This window comes from Glycine max, chromosome 15 (assembly GCF_000004515.6).
Source record: "Glycine max cultivar Williams 82 chromosome 15, Glycine_max_v4.0, whole genome shotgun sequence".
In the NCBI taxonomy this organism is placed as follows: Eukaryota; Viridiplantae; Streptophyta; class Magnoliopsida; order Fabales; family Fabaceae; genus Glycine; species Glycine max.
Genome location: NC_038251.2, coordinates 27,657,289 through 27,668,935, shown reverse-complemented (window position 1 = coordinate 27,668,935; position 11,647 = coordinate 27,657,289).

Genomic DNA, 11,647 nt, shown 5'->3' with positions numbered 1-11,647 from the left:
AAAGGGAGGCTGATATGCTCCAATGTTCAGATTATACAGCAAGTTCCCAAATGATCAAATGCATGAAAAACAAACACAACAAAGATTAGAACTGGGTTGCCTCTCAGGAAGCGCTTCTTTAACGTCATTAGCTTGACGCAAAGCTTACTACCTTCAAGGTAGCATGAAAGTCACAAAGAACACATCTTCCTTGAAGTTTCACCTTTTAGCTAGAAATTTCATAAACTTCATGTAATCTGGAAAGACATTCCAAATCATTTCAAGAAAGGTGTTAGTTATTAAAGAAAGAATGGCCCTTAAGGTTTCCTCATGCTCTCCTTGCCTTCCTTTCTTGTCAGTCAGTTGATGAGGAAGGTTATTGCTTTGGAGAATATTTTCTTGTTGGTTTTCTACAGTTGAGTAATTCTCCCATTGTTGTTGTGCTTGTTCCTCATCTTTCTCCTCATCTTTTTCTCTTGACTCATGCTCTTTTACAGGGATTTTCTTTTGAGCTTCAACCTCCACAAAGGATTTTTCTTGTCTAACCATAAATTGAGTCACTGCTTCTGCCAGCCCACCAACTTGAATTTCTACACTTTGGAGTGCTCGTTGAGTTGATTTAGTTGTTTCTATGAATTGCATCAACAATTTATCCCGATTGGATCATCTTTCTGCTTCATTTTGATGGTAAGGTTGTAACTTTGGTCCCCCGTGAAAGTTTTCTATAGAGTAGCTCTTACCAAAATGAATTTCATGATTTTTCATTGAGTTTTGATTAGCTTTTGAGCTAGCATGGTATGCCATGAATTCCTAAAGCACACTTTCAAGATTAGGAGTTATTTCTTCTTCATATAGATGGTAAGTGTCATACCCTAATTTCGTCCAAGAGTACTTGCGGTCGGTCCTTGAACCTTGTTTGCTCCCTTCAGAACCCTCGAAACAAGCATTGTTGCGTAATCCGTAAAGTTTCACAACATTCCGGAAGGAAAACGAGCATTGTTGCGTAATCCGTAAGGTTTCACAACATTCTGGAAAGAAAATAGGTGTCGATAGGTAATCCGTAAAGTTCCGCAACGTTTTGGAAAGAAATCAATAAAAAAACACAAAAGGGGGGGGGTTGCAAATAGCAACCAAGTCCACATGGGCCTTCCTGAGGGTTCCAAAAGAAGGCGGTGCCTTCTAGTGGAAGTAACCCTGCTCGCCTCGGCGAGCTGGGTGACAACCACCTCCCTTTTTTCTCCTATAAATAGGGGAAAGAGGGAAGAGCAAAAATGTTCAGCCCTTCTGGTATTGAGAAATCTCTCGAAATTAATGAGAAAAATTGTTTCCGTGAAAAAAATCCAAGCTGAGGTGCTTCCGTAACGCTTTCGAGATGTTTCCGTAAGCGATTTCGTTGAGATTCTTCACCGTTCTTCATCGTTCTTCGTCGTTTTTCGGTCTTCAACCGGTAAGTTCCCGAAATCGAATCTTTCAATTCATTCTATGCACCCTTAGGGGTCCCTACTTGTTTTGCGTAGTTTTGTTTTCATTACGTTTGTTTTTCGTACCCCCTTTTAACGTGCTTTAACCGTTTATTTAAGCCGTTATCTCGCCTAATAAATGATAAAATGAATTTCAACCGATCATTTGTGTTGTAATCTCATTTAATCACTGTTAAAATAAAAGCCAACCGATCGTTCACACTGTAACCAAGGTTAAAACAAAAAAAAGGCAAAATAATAATAAAATAATCAAAATATCTTGGAAAAAAATAATAAAATAGTCAAAATATCTTTGAATAAAATAATAAAAAAAAATCAATCGGATGTTTTTTCTTTGGAAGTTTCCTTGAATGAATTGACTGATAACCAAAGTGAAACTAAGGCTAAAATCAACTCACAAATCAAGCTTTGTCCGCAAAAATCACTAAAAACCATTTTAAGGTCCAACACCTTAAACGATGCTCTTTGCTTTTATCAGTTAACATGGACCGTTCAAAAGCATAAAATCAACATGTAACTTTACTGCTCTTGCAAGAACTACGTAGGTCTGATTTCCTCATCGCAATTGAGGATATGTAGGAGCAAAAGCCCCGCTTTTATCGACCACCCCAAGAGATCGTTAATGGTCCAATGCCTTAATGTTTCTCTCCTTTCAAAATCAAAAGATCAGTTAATGGTCCAACGCCTTAAAATGACCTTTGTTCAATTAAAATCTATCTTGCGAAAAAAGATAAAAACAACTTAACCAATGTTTAGTTCTAAAAGAACTACGCATGTCTGATTTCCTCATCGCAATTGAGGATACGTAGGAGCGAGGGAAACACCGTTGTCGACCACACCAAAATTAAAAATATAAAAAGCATAAAAACACAAAAAGACATAAAAAAGCCAAAATAAAACATTTTGAAGTCATATTTGCACACTTGATTAAAGGCTGTCATCCCTTGTGATGGACGCGTGGGGTGCTAATACCTTCCCCGTGTGTTAAAAAACAACTCCCAAACCTTTCACGATTAAAGTTTGTAGACCACACCTTTCTGGTTTTTCCGACGTTTTCCTCAAATAAACGTCGATGGCGACTCCACGTATTTTCCTCCCGTGGAAGACGCACCAGTGAGCCTCGTGTCGCCCTCCTGCCGAAGGGTAGGTTGCAACAGTTGGCGACTGTTTTTAGAGAGTTAGGCCTTCTAATCTCGTGCAATATCATGACTTCCTCTTTTGTCGGTTTCCTTTTATTTCTCTTACATTCTTGTATATAACTCTTTGATGCTTTTAGTGTGTTTTTGAAATGTATGCATGAGATAGATATTTATTCATTTGATGTACACAAACACCAACACTATTTATTCACACGGTGAGTTGAAAAGGGGCCCTATACCCGGGTCCATAGGAAGATAAGGAGTGGAGGTGAATCTGTGGTCATGCTGGGTCTCCAACTTGCTTGATAACAGTGATCCCTCATCTAGAGTTTTTCTCTTTGATAACATATTGTTGCTGGTAGTCCCTACTGCCACAATATGTTTTTCGAAGGGGATGATACCTCTAGAAACCATCAAGAGAGATATGACCACCTTGGGAATTATCACTAAAAGCCTTTTAGTTCCTCCTGTTTAGGTCCCTAAAATAGGGGCACGAAGCGAACACGCTGCGTGCCTTTTAAACATTGCCATGCATATAACCTAAATGTCATGTGCGCCTTTGTTGTGTGATTATTTGAGTATATTGCCATGCTATGTACATCCCCCCGTTGCGCTGTTGCGCATCTGCATCATGTCGTCACGCATGTATTCTATGTTGGTCTCGTCTTTTGTCACGGGAAGCCGAAAGGGCCATATCACCTTCTTAACTGAACACATGGGGCACTGCGCCCCCGAATGCGCAAGTAAGAAGAGATGATTTTCTGAGCTCTCGTGTCCGTAAATCCATTCATATCATGCATCGCATAAGCATCTCTTCATGGCATCATAATGGGCATATCGTTCCTGCATTTGTCACTTATCATTTCATGCATTGCCTTTTGCATAAGTCATTTCATCACCATACATCTGCATCTAACATGCTTTTTGCATACGTTTTATTTTCATGTTTACTCATGCATGATCCTTGCGTTTTCCTCTGCAAAGCAAAAACAAAAAAAGGAAGCGTGAAAATTCACACTGCATTCTTAGTTGCATGTGTTAGGTACCATGAGCCAACCATGTTGGGATCATAAACCTGTTTCTCTTAAAAAACAAAAATGATTGAACATGGTACCTAATGCATGGCTAACTAGGAAATGAGGTTTCTTCGGGCATCTCTATTTCATAATTACATTTGCCATGCATAGCATAAGTATGCCCGAGTCATTCATCTCTATGAAATATTGTTGAAGTATTGGCAATCGAAATTGCCATTCCTTGGGTTATGGGGTTGAACCAAGCTCATGCTTTTAAGAAAAGGTTCATCAAGTCAAGTTGAAGTATAGAAGTAACCATCTTGCAAAAAATTGGGGCAAAAGATGGATCGAGTTACATCACTGCTCCGTCTACTACCGAACACATTTAGGACTGTTTATGTCCCTGTTATCTCCAGTTTCACTTTGACCAAGATGTCATGGACCATGTTCAAAATCTAAATTGATTAAACCGAATGTCCTTCGTAAAAATTCGCAATACTTCAACTATGTATCATTCACATACATCCCTGCTTTTCATTGGTAGCATTGCTCATTACATTCTTTCCTTGAAAAAAAACGAACTTAATCATTGTTATAAAAAAGAAAAGAACACACTTTACGGTGCCCCTACCGAACCCGTGCTAGAGCTAGAGTAATGGGTGCAGTAGAGGAGGTGCAAGAGCAGATGAAGGCTGACACAAAGGCCTTGAAAGAGCAAATGGCCACAATGATGGAGGCCATGATGAGCATAAAGGAGATAATGGAGGTCAATGCGGTTGCAATAGCTGCTACCAGCACCATTGTTGAGGTGGACCTGACCCCCCCATATGGCCTCAACCAAATAAATCATCCGACCTCAGATATGGTAGGTCTGGAAGGCAAAGAGTTGGGAGGTGTGGGCAGCCCTCGTTTAGTGCGAAAAACAAGCATGCCTTCCCACCATATGGCTTACCTCCCAACTATACACCACCCAATGTGGCGTACACTCCCAATGAGAATGTCAATAACTCCACCCCTATACTCATTGAGAGCCAACAACCTCAATCTGATCATGCACATGTCGCTCGACCCATTGGGGAGACACATGAAACGCCCCACCACAATCTAGCCGACTTCGAGCCTTGCCTCGGATATGCCACTGAAGGGCAAGCAGTTGGTGATATACCCCTTGATCGAGGCCGTACCTGAATCAAATAAACATTAAAAATGCAGTATCTAGGAAGTGATCCTAGGTCGTCTCCCAATGAGCAATGGTCAACCAAACGTTCATAACAGATAATAATAAAATTGTAACGAACTAGGGGGGGGGGTTGTTTGTTTTTGTAAATTAAACAACAAGCAAATTTGAATTAGAAAATAACAGAATTAAAACATGTTGTTTCCCCTTAATTCACAAGCAAGTCTCTTATCTTAGGTTACGAGAATTTATCCTTAATCAGTTCAACCACTTAATCCAACCCTAAATTAAATTACTAAGTGAAAATTAACATAAGGCAGTCATTATATGATTAAGCAACACATACACCAATTAATCATGAACGAAACTGATCATTAAGAATGAACGTAAATTAAGCGCAGAGACAATTAATCAAGCACTGAGCATGCATGGATTAATAGCAACAAATACAGAGTAATTGGTGAAGAGGAAAAACTGATCAGAATTCAATAGTAATAACAAAACCTCAAAGAGAGTTGTGCTTGATCCTCAAGAGAAAACAACGCTGAAGACTTAGCCTTCTATTAAACGAATTTTAGATTGAAGCATAAACGAAATTGCAGAAAACAAATTTTATTCTACGTGAACAGTGCACAAGAACAGTAAAAACTGGAATTCTAAAACCCTAGAATTAATCTCCTCTTCGAAAACTCCCTAAACTAAAACCCTGGTGCTATTATATAGGTCCTCAGCCCCAAAGCCTACAAATCTATTTTAAGTCCAAGCCCATAAACGAAATAAAATAAAATCTGGACAAGATAAGATAATATTAGATGAAATAAAATATGGACGAAATAAAATCTAGATGAAATAAATCTGGATAAGATAAGATTTGATAAAATAAAATTGTCTGCTCTCTTCAAGTCCAAGCCCAATTCCGGATTCAAGCCCAATTGCTTATAATTCTCCTGAAATTAAATTTAAAACACAAAATTAGTCAAGTAGATCCAAATGATAAAACTGCATAATTAATTTGACAATTAAGGCTAATCAATAATTAAAATAGTGACAAAAAGGGTTAAGAAATAGGAGAAAATAATGACACATCAAATCTCCCCACACTTATCCTTTTACACTCCTAGGCAAAATCAAAAAGCAAAGCAAGGAACAAATCCAGAGACATTAAAGAGAAACAAACAAACACAAAAACAATTACATATTTCTCAATGAATCTCAAGGAATGAAAGGAATGGGCAACATCCAACACGTAGAGAGTTAAAGAATCAAGATAGGCATGAAAATCATCCAAGCATCTCAAACATGGCAAGATAGTCAATCTACTCAAGAATGAAAAGTGATAAAGCCTCATAAGATATGCACTCTATCTGTCAAGTGTCTAGGCTACTGTTTACTCTCAGAGCACCCATGAAAACAAACACCACATAGACTTGGCAAGACTCTAAAATTGACAACTACACCACAAACACATGCATATGAGGATCAAAAGGTCTTTTAAGGTTGTAATGGGGCTAAGGACAAGGTAGAGGAAAGAATGGGATAAGTAGCTAAAACCCAAAGGAATAGAGGAGCAATGGGGAATAAGTGAGAACTAAGAAAAAGTAGTAAACCCAAAAACCAAAATTAAAAATTAAGTATAAAAGTAAACCCAAAACAAAGTCAACCAAGTCCTCAAACCAATCCAAGTCTTCAAACCAAGACCTCATGTATTCAACTTCATTCTTTTTCTGTTTTGTTTTTAGTTTTTTTTTTCATTTTTTTTGAACGTGAACAGTAGCAATTGAAAGCAATTGAAAAATAAAGCAACAATTAGGCAATATATGTATATACATCAAGCATGGCCAAAATACATCATCAAGCATGGCCAACAAAAACATATCATCCAATGAAACATACCCCCCCCCCCCCCCCACACTTATTCCAAAAACAATTCCAAAGCTCCAAAATTCCTTAAGGGTAGGGTGAGATCATGGTTTTTCACTTAAGGCTTGTAATGAGCTTCAAAACAAAGAAAGGGGAACATAGGCTCAAAGGGGCTATCAAAGGAATTAATTCAAGGTAGGCTCATTTGGCTAGAGGCTTATAAGAACAAAATGCCTAAATCATCTCCCAACATGCATGTGAAGCAAGAAGTATCAACAAGAGTCAAGCCAAGGCTATTATGCAAGTAATCAATGGGCCAAAACACACCAAATAAAATAGATGATGATGGCTCAAATTCTCACCAAGGGTAAATCTATCACTTCCAATTCGAACTTTTAAAACTAACTTGACATGCAGAGAAAAACAAGGATTTCAATTCACAAAATGCCAAGAAACTCCTATTTCAAAAACAATTACCCATTACCTGTACATAACCTATAATTCAAAGAGAAACATGCAATGTTGTACACAAAACATAATACCAAAATATCAAAATTAACCTAGAAAACCTAACAAAATTAAACTAGAAAACCCTAAATAAAGAACAATCTCCCCCCTACACTTAAACAACATATTGTCCTCAATGTAGCACAATCATAAGATCAAGAGCAATCAAAACAATCAATAAATTTGGACAAGTGCAATAAAAGTAAAGAAGGAGATAGAAAAAGAAAACTCCATAGGTCATGGTGGAAGAGAAGTAGGGTGAAGTAAGGAGGTCTCCTCCACCACGACATCCACTCAGGAGGGATTTGTGAGGAATGGTTTCAGCCGGTGTCCATTGACCTTGAAGCTCTTATCTGTGGATTCACTTTTGATTTCAACTGTACCATAAGGAAAATCATTAGTCACCACAAAAGGACCAATCCACTTTGACCTCAACTTACCACTCATGAGTCCGAGCCTAGAGTTATACAATAAAACTTTCTATCCAACCACAAAGTCCTTCTTAGCTATCAAGCTGTCATGGAACTTCTTGGTCTTCTCGTAGAATTTGGAATTCTCATAGGCTTCTAAATGGATCTCATCTAGCTCACTTAGTTGTAACTTCCTTTCCTCTCCAGCCTGATCCATAAAGAAGTTACAAGTCTTTATAGCCCAGTAGGCTCTGTGCTCTATCTCTATAGGAAGATGAAATGCCTTGCTAAAGACAACCCGATAAGGACACATTCCTATGGGTGCTTTGTAGGCAGTCCTATGCACCCAAAGAGCATCATCCAGCCTGGTGCTCCAATCCTTTATGTTTGGCTGCACAATCTTCTCTAAGATCCTTTTTTATCTCCCTGTTTGAAATCTCAGCCTGCCCATTAGTTTGGGGGTGGTAAGATGTGGAAATTCTATGCACGACCCCATACTTTTTGAGCAAGGCATACATGGATCTATTACAAAAATGGGTGCCTTGATCACTAACGATGGCTCTAGGGACTCTAAACCTGCAAAACAGATTAGACCTAACAAAATCCACAACAGCCTTAGCATTGTTAGTTCTGGTGGGTTTGGCTTCCACTCATTTTGAAACATAATCAACAGCAAGGAGAATATAAACAAAACCAAAAGAGACAGGGAAAGGCCCCATAAAATCTATACCCCTGACATCAAACACCTCACAAAATAACATGGGTTGTTGAGGCATTTGCTGTCTCCATGAAAGTGAGCCGCCTGCCTCCACAAATAGGGGTCATCCCAAATATAATGCTTAGCATCACTCTTAATTTTATCATTTTGAGCTTTAGATGCTAAGGGAGGAATAACAGAAGCAACCAAATAATTCACAATATTAGTAAACCAGGGAGTAGGGAAGGAATCAGAAATACTGTACAGAATGTACAAATGGTCATCCGGAAAATCATCTCGAATGGGTGAGTCCTCAGACACGCGCTCAATCCTACTCAGATGGTCAGCCACGAGGTTCTATGCACCGCTTTGATCACGGATCTCCAAATCAAACTCTTGGAGCCAAAGCATCCACCTGATCATTCTAGGCTTTGATTCAGCCTTCTTCAACAGGTACTTCAGAGCTGTATGGTCAGTATAAACAATAACACGAGTACCAAGTAAATATGAATGAAATTTCTCAAGAGCAAAAACTATCGCTAATAGCTCCTTCTCTGTGGTAGTGTAATTTGCTTGAGCGGCATCCAAAGTTCTGGAAGCGTAGTAGATCACCCGAGGCAGCTTATCAATCTTTTGAGCAAGGACAACCCCCAATGCGTAATTGGATGCATCGCACATTAGCTCAAATGGGGCTGTCCAATCAGGTGCCTAAATGATAGGGGTGGTAGTCACCGCACGCTTGAGGCAATCAAAAGCCTCTTTGCACCAATCATCAAAATCAAACTCCACCTCCTTTTGCAGCAGATTGGATAGTGGAAGGGCCACTTTGCTAAAATCCTTGATAAAGCGCCTATAAAACCCTGCATGACCAAGAAAAGAACGAACCTCTCGCACACAAGAGGGGTAAGTCAATTGTGAAATAACATCTATTTTTGCAGGGTCTACCTCTATGCCCCTACTAGAAATGATATGCCCTAAAACTATACCTTGTTTTACCATAAAGTGACATTTTTCAAAATTTAGCACAAGGTTAGTTTCAATGCATCTATTGAGAACTCTATCTAGACTATCCAAACATGCATCAAAAGAGGATCCATAAATAGTAAAATCATCCATAAAAACCTCTATGCAACTCTCTAAAAAATCACTGAAAATGCTAAGCATACACCGCTGGAAGGTACCAGGGGCGTTGCATAGGCCAAAGGGCATCCTCCTATAGACAAAAGTGCCAAAGGGACAGGTGAATGCGGTCTTCTCTTGATCCTCAGGAGCAATATGAATTTGTAAATAACCAGAAAAACCATCAAGAAAACAGTAATGGGACTTAACTGCTAACCGCTCAAGCATTTGATCAATGAAAGGCAGGGGAAAATGATCTTTTCTTGTTACCTGGTTCAGCCTCCTTTAATCAATGCAGACTTGCCAGCTGTTCTGCACTCTTGTGGGGTTAAGCTCATCCCTTTCAATCTTAATCACTATGAGGCCTGTCTTCTTAGGAACCACTTGGACTGGACTCACCCACTGGCTGTTAGAAATAGGGTAGATGATTCCAGTTTGTAAGAGCTTGGTCACTTCCTTTTTCACCACATCTAGAATGATGGGGTTGAGTCACTGTTGTGGCTTCCTCATTGGCTTAACTCCATCCTCTAAAAGTATCCTATGCATGCAGGTAGATGGGCTAATACCAAGAGGGTCCTGGGGTTTCCAACTCTGATTACGGGCCTCTGTCAGTTCTACAGAGTGCCCATTGCTCTTAGCAAGGTCATCAGGCCCCCTACTAACTAAGCTTTCATCAAGAAGTACTGCACCTTTTGTCACCTTTCTGTTAATCCTGACACGTGAAGTCAGGTGGCAGGCGGGGGTACCTTATGGTTATCCGCACCTTTTGTCAACCAGAGGCAAGCAAGCCCGTTGACGTGCAGAGACTAACGTCGTCTTCTGCACCTTTTGTCATCTAGAGACGGCGAGTCCAATGACATGCGGCGATACCTAAGCGGTTATCCGTACAAACGATTTCTGTTAATCCTGACCTGGGAAGTCAGGTGGCAGGCAGAGATAACCAAGCGGTTATCCGTACAAAGATTTCTGTTAATCCTGACCCGGGAAGTCAGGTGGCAGGCGGAGATACCCAAGCGGTTATCTGTACAAAGATATATGTTAATCCTTACCCGTGAAGTCAGGTGGCAGGTGGGGGTACCTTATGGTTATCTGCACCTTTTGTCAACCAGAGGCAAATGAACCCGTTGACGCGCAGAGACTAACGTCGTCTTCTGCACCTTTTGTCATCCAGAGACAGCGAGTCCGATGACATGTGGGGGATACCTTATGGTTATCCGCACCTTTCGTCAACCAAGGAAAACGAGGTCGATGGTATCGGGATAATGTTGGTCGTCCGATTCTAATTATTTTAAAAAATTTTGCAGGTTTTTACTTTTGTCATCCGGAGACATTCAAGCCCGACGACGCACGAGATTCTTCTCTGCTAGGTGGGGACGATCAAGTTCGATAGCATGTGTAAATGTCGTGGTTATCCCGTTTTATCACTTTTCAGGCACTGAAGTTTTGCTGATGCCCTTGACGTTCTTTTTTTTCTTTCTGAATGACAGGTTCCTTTAGTTGGGATATTCATCGGCGAAGTGATGTTTCGCTCAAACGAAATTAGTGTCTTGTCTTTACTTCCTTTTTATCACCAATAAAAGATAAGTAAAGAGGGGCAACTATCATACCCTAATTTCATATGGGAGTACTTGCGTTTGATCCTTGAACCTTGTTTGCTCCCTTCAGAACCCTCGAAACAAGCATCGTTGCGTAATCTGTAAAGTTTCGCAACATTCCAGAAGGAAAATGAGCATTGTTGCGTAATCCGTAAGGTTTCGCAACATTCCGGAAAGAAAATAGGTGTCGTTACGTAATCCGTAAAGTTCCACAATGTTTTGGAAAGAAATCAATAAAAAAACACAAAATGGGGGGTGTGTTTGGTGAAAAGGGGGGGGGGGTGAAAATAGCAACCAGGCCCACTTGGGCCTTCCTGAGGGTTCCAAAAGAAGGCGGTGCCTTCTGGTGGAAGCAACCCTGCTCGCCTGGGCGAGCTGGGCGGCAACCACCTCCCTCTTTTCTCCTATAAATAGGGGAAGAGGGCAGAGCAAAAATGTTCAACCCTTCTGGTATTGACAAATCTCTCGAAATTAGTGAGAAAAATTGTTTCCGTGAATAAAATCCAAGCCGAGGTGCTTCCGTAACGCTTCCGAGACGTTTTCGTAAGCAATTTCGTGGAGATTCTTCACTGTTCTCCATCGTTCTTTGTTGGTTCTTCGGTCTTCAACCGGTAAGTTCCCGAAATCGAATCTTTCATTTCATTTTATGCACCCTTAGTGGTCCCTA